The sequence below is a fragment of the Pinus tabuliformis genome, chromosome 7, assembly GCF_031772625.1.
Source record: "Pinus tabuliformis cultivar Carrire ecotype Pingquan chromosome 7, CPIR1, whole genome shotgun sequence".
Classification (NCBI taxonomy): Eukaryota; Viridiplantae; Streptophyta; class Pinopsida; order Pinales; family Pinaceae; genus Pinus; species Pinus tabuliformis.
In genome coordinates, this window is record NC_142293.1 from 1636598457 (window position 1) to 1636613707 (window position 15251).

The 15251-nt window shown below is 48.2% G+C and overlaps 2 non-coding genes and 1 pseudogene across 2 annotated transcripts; all 3 read right to left on the reverse strand.

The window, feature by feature from the left end:
• Nucleotides 1–4939: 4939 nt before the first annotated feature.
• Nucleotides 4940–8305, reverse strand: LOC149254619 (25S ribosomal RNA). Its single transcript, XR_016267774.1, has one exon. It is a non-coding gene; the product is annotated as a 25S ribosomal RNA (ribosomal RNA).
• Nucleotides 8306–8552: 247 nt separating this feature from the next.
• LOC149254620 (5.8S ribosomal RNA) lies at nt 8553–8706 on the reverse strand. Its single transcript, XR_016268132.1, has one exon. It is a non-coding gene; the product is annotated as a 5.8S ribosomal RNA (ribosomal RNA).
• Nucleotides 8707–12081: 3375 nt separating this feature from the next.
• On the reverse strand, nt 12082–12772 carry LOC149254621 (18S ribosomal RNA; annotated as a pseudogene; the record flags this gene model as incomplete).
• Nucleotides 12773–15251: the final 2479 nt, after the last annotated feature.

Here is a 15251-nt window from a genome sequence, read left to right on the forward strand (position 1 = left end):
TTTGTCACCTTGTCTATCCTTCATAACACTTATCACATGGATGCTTAGTTGTAGTCGCTTGTTCCCGTACTTTGATTTAGTGGCCCTTCGTGATATTGCTCTTCATCATGACATATTTGTAGAGTGGAAACGGTTATCTGCACCTTACTATCTCCAAGGCCTTCGTAGGTGTCAAGGGTCCTTTATCTTTTTCTTCCTTTGTCAGAGTTATGGTGCCTTCTTTCGAGAGACGTTGAGGAATCTTTTCAAATAGTTATTATTTGTGACCACGATGTTCTTCATTTGCTTCTTATTGGATTGATTGGTCAACCACCTTATACTCCTTATGGGAGCACTTCTTCATGTTGACCTTTACTCCACTGTAGCACATGCCTCCGAGCATGTCGTTGGCGAAAGAGATCCTTTTATTCTTGATCGTGATTCTAGAAATTTTCCCATGATAGTTCTCCTCGATTGGTGTAGCCTTTCTTGCTTCATCTATTCTCGCATGTATATCATCCTCTCTTTAATCCCATAAATGGGACCCCCAATGAGACCTCTACCCCCTTTGAAAGAAGACTTTAAGAAAAGAGGTTGACTTAGTCATAGGAGGATCTTCCTTCTTTTGCTTCTTGTCATCTTCTTTCACTTTTTGAGTTACATGAGCTTCTTCCCTTTTTCTCTTGTTATTTTTGTCCTTCTTAATTTTAGGACAATCCCTTTTGTAGCATCCATACTCTTGGCATCCAAACCGTTGGACTTTGGACATGTAGTTGTCCCAACCAATTTGTTACTTTCCTTGCAAAAAGACACTGAGGTATACTCAGAAGGGGACATATACTTACTTGATGTTGTTCAAGTTTCTTTCTTCAAATGGACTTGCTTGATGACTTGACTCGTAGTGCCTTTCATTCTTTGAGATGGTGTAGCTTGATGTAGGTCCCTCTTTGATTTGTTCTTCTTGTAGGTGCCTTTATGCAAGGCATTTCTTCTTTCGTTGTAGTCTTCCATGATGAATGATAGATGGTAGACCTTCTTGTCCTTGATGTGATTGAGACTTCTTGGCTTGATGCTTCAATGTTTTGGATGTTCTTGAGATTCCCTTTCCTTGATGTGTCACCTTAGCTCCGATACCACATTGAAGAATCTGGGGCAATGGGGTATAGCGGGATTCTTCTAGACTTGATAACAATTTGTGAAGCTCTTTTGCAATTTATCGTGTTATCTTAATCTTCTTCTCTTCTTATTAATGCATGTGTGTTTACTTTCATCAAACTGGTGCCAAAAACATAGGAACAAGAACAAAAGATGTTGGCTCTCTGCCAGGGAAAAACCTCTCTCTCTCTCTCAGAGGAAAACCCTTTCGTAAATTTCTCTCATTGAAGCTTCTTATTGGTCATTGCAAAGCCCTAGACCCTTGAAAATAATATCCCCCAAGCACAAGTCGAGTCCTTCCTCCTCTCTGCACTTTGTTTCTTCGGTGCTTTGTTCCCCGGCACTCTGTCCTTCTTTCAACTTTTGATAGTCCGTGGTGGACTAGCTCTAGAAGAGACTCCAACCTTTGATCCTTAGCGAGATCCTTTACCAATGAAGAAACCTTCATTCACTTGACCAATCGAGCCTTTTTCTTGATGTGAGGTTGCAGGCACGATGTACACCAAGTTTATTGCACCTGGGGCGATTTCCATCGCGACGAGACCTGGAAACCCCAAATTTCCCGCACTTGGGGTGCTTTCGATAAGGCAGGACATGGAATCCCCCGTTTCCTCGCAATTTGGTGACCTTTGTCGAGGAGGGACTGGGAGACCCTGTGTCACGTTCCTATCCTAGTGGTAGTATTTCAACCATGCATAAGTGGGTGTGGCACTGCCGTACTTTTTCCTTTTACCAATACTTGAGTACACGATTTGCTCCTACTTCAACACTGGTCAATTTTCCAATAAGTGTTCTTAACAATGCAGCAAAAATAACTTATCATAAATTTATCTTCTTCAATTATTCTTTCAACTTGTCGTGTCGTGTGGTCATGCTGCACTGGCCCGTCGGCCTGCATGACACAACTCCACACCTGAACTGCGAACCTTTCCACCCGACTTTCTCTTCCGCGGTGCCCAAACGCTGCCCGTCGGTGCGGTCCATAGTGAGGGAGCATGGCCCGCATGCAGTGCGGCCTGCCTGCTCGAACAGTAACCCACCCCGCTCTACCTATCCGTGCTACCAAGCCCGACCCACCTCTGTAATCCGCCCGTCGGTGCAGCCCTCTTACCCGCGTCCTTCTCTTCCTTTCGTTTTCGCCCAACTCCTTCCTTCGCACTTGTTTTACGATGTCCCTTTGTCGAACACCATCCTCCTTACTTATATGCATCCTTTCGCCCAAGGGCCGTATCTCTCGAGGATAACAAGGGTCGGCTCCATCAACATGCATGCCCGGCTAACCTGCCACATAACCTCGACACGCCCCATTCCAACGAACCACCGTGACCCTTCGTGTGCACCGTCGCACCCATGGGTTGGCTCCAAGACCTCGCCGATTATACCTGTCGCCGCACGTCACACACCTACCCGCATCCTAACTCATTCGTACATGGTCACCTCTTTAATCCAGGCACGCAATAAGGGTCGCCCGCGCGCCTTCTGTCGATGGGTCGCCCATCGCCCTACAGTAGTCTTTCAGCTGTACTTGGTGAGGTGCGGCACCACCGAACACTTTCTTTTCACCAATACTTATGTTCATGGACTACGCCTAACCATTAGTCTACTTAGTTTTTTTTCGCAACCAAGTATTATTATGTTTCCTTTATACCAATGAACAACCATACACATTCATTATCATCAGCAATTATACATGAAGAACAAAATTGCACAGTATAAAGGGAGGGGCAACTCCCTGAACAATGAGTCTGTCTGAATACAATATATTATTCAACTCTACAATGTTTACGAGGCTTTACTAGTATACATGGGAAACACCAAGTTTCATACTTAGCCAATTTTACAAATAGGCAACACCTTCGTGTGCCAACTGAGTTCCTTGCCCGAGCTGAGCAGGCGCACCCTCACACGAGCTGCCAACCGTACTCCTCGACCGAACCTCGTTTACCGCTGCACGACGGGCGGGTGACCTCACCCGAGTCACCCCGCGTTTCCTTTTGAACAATGGGTGAGCGACTTACCCGAGTCACCCGAGACACCTCCGCGTTTCTTCTTCCACGACAGGCGGGCGACCAATCCGAGACACCCCGTGTCACACCGAACGGCGGGTGCCTTCCTTACTCGTGCCCTCACCCAATAACCGAAACATGTGCGTATCGTGTGTGCTTGCCCAAGAGCGGGCGCATATATACCCACGCCTCTTTTGCGACCTGCTCCACTACTTCACACTTTTTTCTTGATCACCGAATGCTCATGTTAGAATGTCCATCTTTGAATGAATGCCAAATGCTCCAACGCCTTGCCATATTTATACGAGCGATTGGGCGAGTCACTACCTAGGCCGACTTGACCACCGCGTGCCAAAACGCCCTTACACGTCGCAAAAGTGCCATCCGATTGTTGGTCAGCAAACAATCCTTCGTTCAAGTCGCTCCAACATGTAAGTCGACCCGTGGGTTATGCCAAACACTCCCACGTTATAAACCAACCATTGCTCCACCTATAATGCGCAGTATATTTATGTCCCTTCACACATTTCGGTCATAGAGTTCACACTTTGCACCGATGGGGAGAAACTGAACCGCAGGTCCTTACACCGTGTTTCCCAGACTTCGGTATCAATTTTTGTTGTGACGCGAAATGGAAACCCCGTGTGTGTCTGCTGACTTGGGTAGCAGTTTTCATCGCACCGCGAAATGGACACCCCAAGTTCTTCAAACTTTGGCGGCTCTTCGTGGCCCCACGACATGGAAATCCGAAGTTCCACAGACTCTCGGGCAATTCAGGGTGTGCCGTGACATGGGAACATCGAGTTCCCCAGACTTGAGCAGCGGTTTCGAAACACACCAAGTTCCCAAGACTTGCAAGCTGGTTTGCATCGTCATGGAAACCCCAAGTTCCCCGCGTTTCCCTCGTGTCGTAAAATGCGGAAACCTATGGTTCCATCAAAGGGCGGGACATGGAAACCCCAAGCTTCCCAGGCTTGGGCGTCAGGGCGTGACATGGAAAACCCCGAGTCTCCGCAGGCTTGGGCGCTACTGGCTTCAATCGTGGCGCAACATGGAAACCCCAAGTTTCCCCAGGCCTACGCGCCAGGGCGTGACTTGGAAACTCCCAGTTTCCACAGGCTTGGGTGTTGCCAGTTTCGGTTGTGGCGCGACTCGGAAACCCCAAGTTTCCCAAGGCTTGGGTGTCGGGGCGCGACTCAGAAACCCCAAGTTTCCCTAGGCTTGGGCGCCGTTGGTTTCAGTTGGGGCACGACATGGAAACCCAAAGTTTCCCCCAGCTTGGGCGCTGCTGGTTTTGGTCAGGGGGTGACATGGAAACCCCAAGTTTCCCCCGGCTTGGGAGCCGGGGCGCGACATGGAAACCCCAAGTTTCCCAATGCTTGGGCGTGACTTGTAAACCCCAAAACATTTTGCGCCGGGCGGAAACCCCAAATTTTAGGCGCGACATGGAAACCCCAATTTTTTTTCTACGCCGGGCAGAACCCCCAAATTTTAGGGGCCAGGTGGAAACACAAAACTTTTGGTGCGACATGGAAGCCCCAAATTTTAGGCACCCGGTGGAAACCCCAAATTTTCGGCACCAGGTGGAAACCCCAAATATTTGGCGAGACATGGAAGCCCCAAATTTTGGGCGTCGGGGCGAGGCATGGAAACCCCAAATTTTGGGCGCCGGGGCACGACATGGAAATCCTAGTTTTCCCGGGCTTCGGCGCCCCCAAGCAATGAAAATTTGTCGTGTGGAGGAAGAGGCAGAGGCGCGAGAGGGTTGCCCGGATTTTGTTTGTGACAAGAGCTAAGCTCTGAATCAAGGCGACCAAAGGTTAAATCTTAGTGGATCATGCCAGCAAGGCCACTCTGCCACTTACAATACCTCGTCACGTATTTAAGTCGTCTGCAAAGGATTCTTCTAAACGACCGTTTGGAATTGAACTTCAAAGCTGCTCCGACCAAGATGCTTCACAGTCGCGGTTTGCAAATGGCATGGGCCCCTTGGGGCGACAAGGCGACGCCCCTACTACGGGTCGAGATACAGTCGAAGAGTGACATGCACTGCTTCTAACATGGATTCTGACTTAGAGGCGTTCAGTCATAATCCGACACACGGTAGCTTCGTGCCACTAGCTTTTCAACCAAGTGCGATGACCAATTATGTGAATCAACGGTTCCTCTCATACTAAGTTGAATTACTATTGTGGTGCAGTTCATCAGTAGGGTAAAACTAACCTATCTCACGATGGTCTAAACCCACCTCACGTTCCCTATTTGTGGGTGAAAAATCCAACACTTGGTGAATTCTGCTTCATAATGATAGGAAGAGCCGACATCGAAGGATCAAAAAGCAACGTCGCTATGAACACTTGGCTGCCACAAGCTAGTTATCCCTGTGGTAACTGTTCTGACACCCTAGCTTCAAATTCTAAAAATCTAAAGGATCGATAGGCCACGCTTTCACGGTTTGTATTCGTACTGAAAATCAAAATCAAATGAGCTTTTACCCTTTTAATCCACATGATATTTATGTTCTCCTTGAGCTCATCTTAGGACACCTGCGTTATCTTTTAACAGATGTGTCGCCCCAGCCAAACTCCCCGCCTGGATCGACCCGCCGAAACGTGCCTTAAGGCCAAAAATAAGGGCAGTGACCCGTCTCTGCCCCATAGAATAAGTAAAATAACGTTAAAATTAGTGGTATTTCACTTTTGCCGAAAACGGCTCCCACTTATTCTACACCTCTCAAGTCATTTCACAAAGTCGGACTAGAGTCAAGCTCAACAGGGTCTTCTTTCCCCGCTGATTCTGCCAAGCCCGTTCCCTTAGCTGTGGTTTCGCTAGATAGTAGATAGGGATAGTGGGAATCTCGTTAATCCATTCATGCACGTCACTAATTATATGACGAGGCATTTGGCTACCTTAAGAGAGTCATAGTTACTCCCGCCATTTACCCGCGCTTGGTTGAATTTCTTCACTTTGACATTCAGAGCACTGGGTAGAAATCACATTGCGTTAGCATCCGCAAGGACTATCGCAAAGATTTGTTTTAATTAAATAGTCGAATTCCCCTTGTCCGCACCAGTTCTGAGTTGACTGTTCGACACCTAGGGAAAAGCCCCCGGCAGGGGGCATTCTACGACCGTAGCCCAATCGGCACGCGACTGCCCGCCCTCGCCGCGAGAGCAGCTCGGGCAGACTACCGATAGCCCATGAGTTGAGGGTGCAGACCCCTAGGCCCAGCCCTCAGAGCCAATCCTTTTCCTGAATTTATGGATCCGTTTTGCCGACCAGAGGTTGTTCACCTTGGAGACCTGATGCAGTTATGAGTACGACTGGGCATGAATGGTACTCGGTCCTCCAGATTTTCAAGGGCCACCGAGGGCACACCGGACACTGCAAGATGTGCGGTTCTCTTCCAGCTACTAGATCCTATCTCCAGGTGAACCGATTCCAGGGTGTGCAAGCTGTTAAAAAGAAAAGATAACTCTTCTCAGCGCCCCCGACGATGTCTCTTGATTTCCTAACGTTGCCGCACGCCGCCATGTCCCAGTTCAGGAATATTAACTTGATTCCCTTTCGATGCTCGTGCAGAGTGCACCCTTGATTCAAGGCTTCCTCATCTCTTAGGATTAAATAACCCATGTCCAAGTGTTGTTCACATGGAACCTTTCCCCACTTCAGTCTTCAAAGTTCTCATTTGAATATTTGCTACTACCACTAAGATCTGCACCGGGGGCCGATCCACCCAAGCTCACGCCCGAGGTTTCTCAACGACCCCCACATCCTACTACTCATCAAAGCCAGGCAATTGCTCTGACAATCGAGTTTAGGTTGCACGCTTCAGCGCCATCCATTTTTAGGGCTAGTTGATTCGGCAGGTGAGTTGTTACACACTCCTTAGCGGATTTCGACTTCCATGACCATCGTCCTGTTGTCTTAATCAACCAACACCCTTTGTGTGATCTAGGTTAGCATGCAATTCGGCACCATAACTCAACTTTCAGTTCATCCCGCATCGCCAGTTCTGCTTACCAAAAATGGCCCACTTGGAGCTCTCGATTCCACGGCGCGGCTCAATGGAGCAGCCGCACCCTCTTACCTATTTAAATTTTGAGAATAGGTCGAGGGCATTACACCCCCGATGCCTCTAATCATTTGCTTTACCCAATAAAACTTGCGCGTGAGCTCCAACTATCCCGAGGGAAACTTCGGAGGAAACCAGCTACTAGATGGTTCAATTAGTCTTTCACCCCTATACCCGAGTCAGACGAACGATTTGCACGTCAGTATCGCTACGAGCCTCCACCAGAGTTTCCTCCGGCTTCGCCCTGCTCAGGCATAGTTCACCATCTTTTGGGTCCCAACAGGTGTGTTCACACTTGATTCCTTCGCATAAGCTCAAGGTTGGTCGACGATGCATCCCCCCGGAGAGGGGATCTCGCCCGTTAGCTTCCTTGCACCTCGCAGTTTTTCAAACCCACCGACTCGCACACATGTTAGACTCCTTGGTTTGTGTTTCAAGACGGGTCGAATGGAAAGCCCGCCAACCAACACCATGAGCGCGCAAGTGCACACGGCCCGCCACAAGGGCGCACGCTTCGTTCCTCGACCACCGCAGCAGCAAACCGACAGGTAGTAATCCACCCACACTTGTGAAGATGCAGCAACCCGTGTTGGTTTTCACCTCAAGTCGAGTAGCGGACCAGCCTGAGCCATTTCACATCTGACTGAGACGCATTGACAGCCTCCATCCGCTTCCCTACCGACAATTTCAAGCACTCTTTAACTCTCTTTTCAAAGTCCTTTTCATCTTTCCCTTGCGATACTTGTTCGCTATCAGTCTCTCGCTCGTATTTAGCCTTGGACGGAATTTACCACCCAATTAGGGCTGCATTCCCAAACAACCTGACTCGCCGACAACGCCTTGTGATGCGGCAGGGTCCTGGGCTGACGGGGCTGTCACCCTCTCAGGTGCCCCCTTCCAAGGAACTTGGCCGAGGTCCACCGTTGAGGACGCTTCTACAAACTACAATTCAAGTAGTGCCGCCACCCGATTTTCATGCTGGGCTCTTCCCGGTTCGCTCACCGCTACTAGGGGAATCCTTGTAAGTTTCTTTTCCTTCGCTTAATTATATGCTTAAACTCAGTGGGTGTTCTCCCCTGAGCTGAGGTCGCAAAGTTGGAGCTAAATCTGCCCTACCCCATGGGAGGACAAGAGAGAGCAAAGCAAGTTTGAGCGATGCCACACAAAGCCCACATCGGCCAATGCCGACTGCCCATCCAAGGGGACAAGATCACCGCTCACCGACACAAGCCATGAAACATTGCTTGAGGTATTTCAGCCGACCACACCACATGGGTCACGGACGACCAGCTCCGCTGCTCGCTAGCATATTGCAGGGAGTGCGTTTGACCGGGATGCGACGCCCAGACAGACGTGCCCTCGACCGACGCCTCGAGCGCAAATTGCGTTAAAAAACTCGATGATTCATGGGATTCTACAATTCACACTAAGTATCACATTTCGCTACGTTCTTCATCGTAACAAGAGCCGAGATATCCATTGCCAAGAGTCGTTTCCACGTATTACCGAAAAATCGGCCACAAAACTAAATAGGGGCACCCCCCACAACAAATGTAAGGCTAAGTGGAAAAAGGAGGAAAAACGCATGAGAGAAAGAGAAACGAAGGTGTCTAACCCCCTCATAGGGGGAGGCTCGAACAAAGGACAATCTCTCCCAGCCCCACGCCCTCGCAAAAAGGGGGGAAATGCGTGGAAAAGTGATCGAGAAGGACTAAGGTGGCCACCCCGGGAGCTCGCACTGCTTTTAGCCCTTCCCTGACACCAGCCCACAACAATTCCCCCTTTTCTTTGTAGAGCTAGGGACCAAAAGGAAGAAAAGGGTAGAAAATAAAGCACAAACAAAGCACAAGCCTCCCAAAGCCCCGTGCCTTCATCAAAAGGGGGGAATTGAAGGGGACGACGATCGAGAAGGACTAGGGTGGCCACCCAGGGAACTCGCACTACGTTTCGTCCTTCTGGAACACCAATCCACAACAATCCCACCTTTTCTCCGTAACGCTAGGGGCCACAAGGAAGAAGGGAAGAAAACAACAAGAGAGAAAGGGATATATCAACCATGGCTACCGGCTCACAAGGGGAGGCTTCAAATAGAGAACAAGCTTCCCCAACCCCATGCCTTCACAAAAAGGGGGGAACTGCAGGGGATGGTGATCGAGAAGGACTAGGGTGGCCACCCTGGGAACTCGCACTACTTTTCATCCTTCCCAAACACCAATCCACAACAATCCCACCTTTTCTCTGTAAAGCTAGGGGCCAAAAGGAAGAAGGGAAGAAAACAACATGAAAGAAAGAGAGATATCAAACGCGTCCGCTGGCTCACAGGGGGAGGCTCAAACAGAGAACAAGCTTCCCCACCCCTGTGCCTTCGCAAAAATGGGGGAGACTACAGGGGACGGTGATCGAGAAGGACTAGGGTGGCCACCTCGGGAGCTTGCACTGCTTTTAGCCCTTCCTCGACACCAGCCCACAACAATTCCCCCTTTTCTCTGTAGAGCTAGGGACCGAAAGGAAGAAAAGGGTAGAAAACAAAGCACAAACAAAGCACAAGCCTCCCAAAGCCTCGTGCCTTCGGCAAAAGGGGGGAATTGAAGGCGACGACGATTGAGAAGGACTAGGGTGGCCACCCCAGGAGCTCACACTGCGTTTCGTCCTTCCGGAACACTAATCCAACGCAATCACACCTTTTATCCATAACGCTAGGGGCCACGAGGAAGAAGGGAAGAAAACAACAAGAGAGAAAGGGATATATCAACTGTGGCTACCGACTCACAAGGGAAGGCTTCAAATAGAGAACAAGCTTCCCCAACCCCGTGCCTTCACAAAAAGGGGGGAACTGCAGGGGACGGCGATCGAGAAGGACTAGGGTGGCCACCCTGGGAACTCACACTGCTTTTCGTCCTTCCCGAACACCAATCCACAACAATCCAACCTTTTCCCTGTAAAGCTAAGGGCCGAAAGGAAGAAGGGAAGAAAACAACATGAAAGAAAGAGAGATATCAAACGCGTCTACCGGCTCACAGGGGGAGGCTCAAACAAAGAACAAGCTTCCCCACCCCCATGCCTTCGCAAAAAGGGGGGGAACTACAGGGGAGGGCGATTGAGAAGGACTAGGGTGGCCACCCTCGGAACTCGCACTGCTTTTCGTCCTTACTGAACACCAATCCGCAACAATCCCACCTTTTCTCCGTAAAGTTAAGGGGCCAAAAGCAATAAGGGAAGAAAACAACAGGAAAGCAAGAGATATCAAACGTGGCTATCAGCTCACAAGGGGAGGCTTAAACAAAGAATAAGCTTCCCAAACCCCACGCCTTCGAAAAAGGGGGGAATTGCAGGGGACGACGATCGAGAAGGACTAGGGTGGCCACCCTAGGAACTCGCACTGCTTTTCGTCCTTCCCAAACACCAATCCACAACAATCCGACCTCTCCTTCGTAAATCTAGGGGCAAAAGGAAGAAGGGAATCAAAAAATACCAAAGAAACAAAGATCCCAAGAAAAGAGAGAAGCTCTACATCACGCCGAGTAGATGTCCTCTAACCAAAAAGAAATCAAACAAGGCACCCAATCAAAAAAGCGTCCCACCTCTTCACACCCTCCCACATGCATTCAACACAACACCCTTTCCAGCTTTACAACATAGCAAACAACCAAGCAAATAAATCACAACCTAAAATTGACCAATAGAAAAGACAAGGGCCACGATGAGACCACTGTCTGGAGAACGTCATTGAGAGGCAAACAACCCCCCAACCCAGTGGCACAAGGCTTCAAACGACAAATAGACTGCTGCCAATAACACAAACCCACCCCGCTATTGCACCCCTCCGTGTACAAAACACCCAACAACCTTTCCAGCGAGAGAGTCAACGGGGGTCAAAGAATCAAACTCCAAAGAGGAGTTGTCACGGGCTGACACTCAACGCTGGAGAAAGCCGCGGGCCACAAATACATCGATGGTGCAAGGCCACTAGAGAGAGGGATGTTCGCAAAGTGCACACCACGAAACAAAGAAATGACGCAAGTCCCACAAAAAACCCACAATCCAAAGGGAGGAACAAAGACACAACCCGCTACTTCTTTTTCCCTCAGAAGGGGAGTGGGTCATGAGAGGATGAGGAATTCCCTCGACGGCAAAGGCACGAGATAAGATTGCCACCCTCATGCCTGTCGGCGGGGAAAATTGTGATCTCGATGGAGCTCAGACCGAGGGATGGGTTTTTCATTACCTCGACACCCAACCCTTCCGCGAGGGCATGTCGAGGAATGGTCAGGAGGGACTAGGGTGGCCAGCCCAACGGGTTGAACCGCTCTTCATCCATCCCATACTGACCGCACCCCAACAATCTCCCCTCACGGAAGGTTTGAGCTACCAGGCGCGCGCGCAACCACTCCCTCGACCCAACCACCAATGAAAAAGCTCACCCAAGCAACACATCAACCACCGCTACCTTTTCGAGAGAACCAACTATACAAGTCTGCACCCTTGGCCCATGCCTTCCAACGAACAAAAGGCCGAGCACCGCCACTACGAATGACTCCAAATTTATCCATCGTATTTACTGAGCACCTCAACTCTGCAACAACCATGCCCAGCTGAACAGATCGTCGGAAGGGATCCCAAGAAACAAGCTTCCGGACTCCCCGTAGAAACACATTGGGGGGAAGAAAAACAAAGGATGGGTGGGACAAGCACAAGCATGGCTTGCAAGCACACACGAAAAAACAAGCATTACCTCGAGACAAGAAACCAACAATGTTCCCGCCAAACACCAAACCCGCTCCCCTAGAGACGCACCACAAAGTCCCACATTGCAATCGAAACCCAACCAACCTGAACCAAGAAATAAAACCCCTACTATCAATGATCCTACCACAAGTTCACCTATGGTAACCTTGTTACAACTTCTCCTTCCTTTAAATGATAAGGTTCAATGAACTTCTCACGACGTCGACGGCGGCGAACCACCATCATCAACGCAATCCGAACACTTCACCAGATCATTCAATCAGTAGGAGTGACAGGCGATGTGTACAAAGGGCAGGGACGTAGTCAACACAAGTTGATGACATGCGCTTATTAGGAATTCCTCGTTGAAGACCAATAATTGCAATGGTTTATCCCCATCACAATGCAATTTGAGAAGATTTCCGATCCTCACGAACCAGGAATAAAAAATCGTTGGTTGCATCAATGTAGCGCGTGTGCAGCCCAGAACATCTAAGGGCATCACAGACCTCTTATTGCCTCAAACTTCCATGGCCTAAATGGCCATAGTCCCTCTAAGAAGCTGGCCGTGAAGGGGAACCTCCGCGTAGCTAGTTAGCAGGCTGAGGTCTCATTCATTATCGGAATTAACCAGACAAATCGCTCCACCAACTAAGAACGGCCATGCACCACCACCCATAGAATCAAGAAAGAGCTCTCAATCTGTCAATCCTTACTATGTCTGGACCTAGTAATTTTCCCCGTGTTGAGTCAAATTAAGCCATAGGCTCCACTCCTGGTGGTGCCCTTCCATCAATTCCTTTAAGTTTTAGCCTTGCGACCATACTCCCCCCGGAACCCAAACACTCTGATTTCTCAGAAGGTGTTGGCGGAGTCCTTAGAGAAACATTCGCCAATCCCTGGTCGGCATCGTTTATGGTTGAGACTAGGATGGTATATGATCGTCTTCGAGCCCCCAACTTTCATTCTTGATTAATGAAAACATCCTTGGCAAATGCTTTCGTAATGGTCCGTCTTTCATAAATCCAAGAATTTCACCTCTGACAATGAAATACGAATGCCCCCGATAGTACCTATTAATCATTACTCCGGTCCCAAAGGCCAGCATAATAGGACCAGACTCCTATCACGTTATTCCATGCTAATGTATTCAGAGCATAAGCTTGCTTTGAGCACTCTAATTTTTTCAAAGTAACAGTGCTGGAACCGTGACCCAGCCAATTAAGGCCAGGAGCACACCACCGACAAAAGGGACGGAAGGGCAGGTGCACACCGAGTAGGCGGACCAACCCTTACGACCCAAGATCCAACTATGAGCTTATTAACTGCAACAACTTAAATATACGCTATTGGAGCTAGGATTATCGTGGATGCTGGTGTCGTGGCGGAAAAAGTCGTTTGTGCGGACACAACTGACCTCCCTAGGAGTCTAAACTCTCTAGCGACAAACAAGACAAAATGGAGTGATCTTTCTCTAAATATACCTTTTACAACATGAAAACTACGAGTGTTTAGGCTTACCTTATTCCAAAACGCTGTTGTTGTAGTCCGTCCTTGCCGATCCGGATGAGCTCCTCCTTCATGTCAATTCCTGCAACCACAAACAATCAAACAATTACCAAGCACTTGTATTTCATATAATAAAACATATATTCAACATGCAGACCAAGGAACACATGAAATAACTCATTAACACAAGCTATTGAGAAAAATAAACCAGTTTGTATTAATAACGAAACAAAGAAACTCTTACAACCTGGCCTTGGTGTTGTGCAAGTTCCTCCCAGGGTCCATCAAGGGTTTTCCTCTACTTTGACAAAGCTCACCCACTTCCAAGTAGAATCAAGCAAAGACAATCTCTCCTCACAAGGTTCTAAATGAGAGTCCTAATTCCTGCAGCGTTTACCCAAAGAAAATGTATAGCTTCAACCTCCCCTCCCTCTGGCTCAATGTCTTTATTTATAGTGTTGTAAAGAGGTTATTCAGGTCCACCATCAATGGGATAATCCCCCTCTTTGGGTGGGATATCTCCCTTATTGATGGGATAAGTTCCCCCTTAATAGAGATACATGAACCAACTGGAGGCGCATCCATTTCATCAAACCGACCTCTAGAAGGTTCTAGAAGTAACCACAAGTAACTTTTTTAAGATGAAACTCGCACATTTTGCCTTTTACAGAAGGACGCACCTGTCCCTTAACATACAGAGCGTCCATGGACGCAGCTTTTGTGAACATGGTGAGCGTCCCCGCAGGTAAGGCTAGAGAGAACCTGCGACCCCAGAGATAAACACATTTTTTACAAGACTTTCTCTCTTCTTTGAGTTTGAGATGGATAGCAGAGGCATAAGACTTGCCTAAGAGGGTAGCATGACTGTTGATTTGAGCCATACTAACTGTAAGTAGTCATGGTGACATTTTTTAGTGTAACAGATTGCCCCCTAAAGTGCGAAGCCTGGAATAGATTAGGGTTTTGTAATTCTAGGAAGGGTGAAGCGCTTTATCATTTCAAGGATTGTCTTGTGGATGACCTGGTTGGAACCTGCAATTTTCAACACAAAATACATGTATAAGATTATATCATCACTGAGGTAGGCATTCCCATACTCAGATTCAAAACTTTAACTAATGGACTAACTATCCTGATACAGGAATGATTTTGCAGTACATCATTTTTTATAGACTTTTGTAGACACAGTATGGACGCAGCCATCTGTTTATGATTAGTCTACATAGATAATGAATACAAAACTCCTCGCAGCCTGGATGGTAGAAACTAGATCCAGGGTCTTCACTTCTACTTCCTGAATTGGTACGATTCTAGCCATGTGATTAAATGATTTGATGTCGAACATGTTAGAAACCACTTGATTACCAGTCGATGATGTAAACTGTTAACAAGCGTGAGAGAGACCACCAGTAATGTCAATGGTTCTCAAAGTACCAAGCACAACCCGTGAAGTGTGAATAGATGTTTTGATGTCGAACACTTCACGGAATCCTTTGATCGAAAGTCAATGATGTAAACTGACGTCAAAGGCGAGAAACCTGCCATTGATGCATGCAGACTTCAAGGTACTGTCGATTCCTAAGTCATCTTTCTAGATAATGTGTCGATGTCGATAGAAAGCGACCCGTTGCAGGCAAGCCTGCAACACGAAATCATTGTTCAAGTTGAAGAAATGTTGCTGTAAGGACTGACTCAGGGATGGTCAAATGGATGACAAGTATTTTGCAGATGAAAGTTTTGCTTGCAGACCTCTTGAACACATAACGACATGACAGATGGCTTGGTGACGAATAACTCAAAGT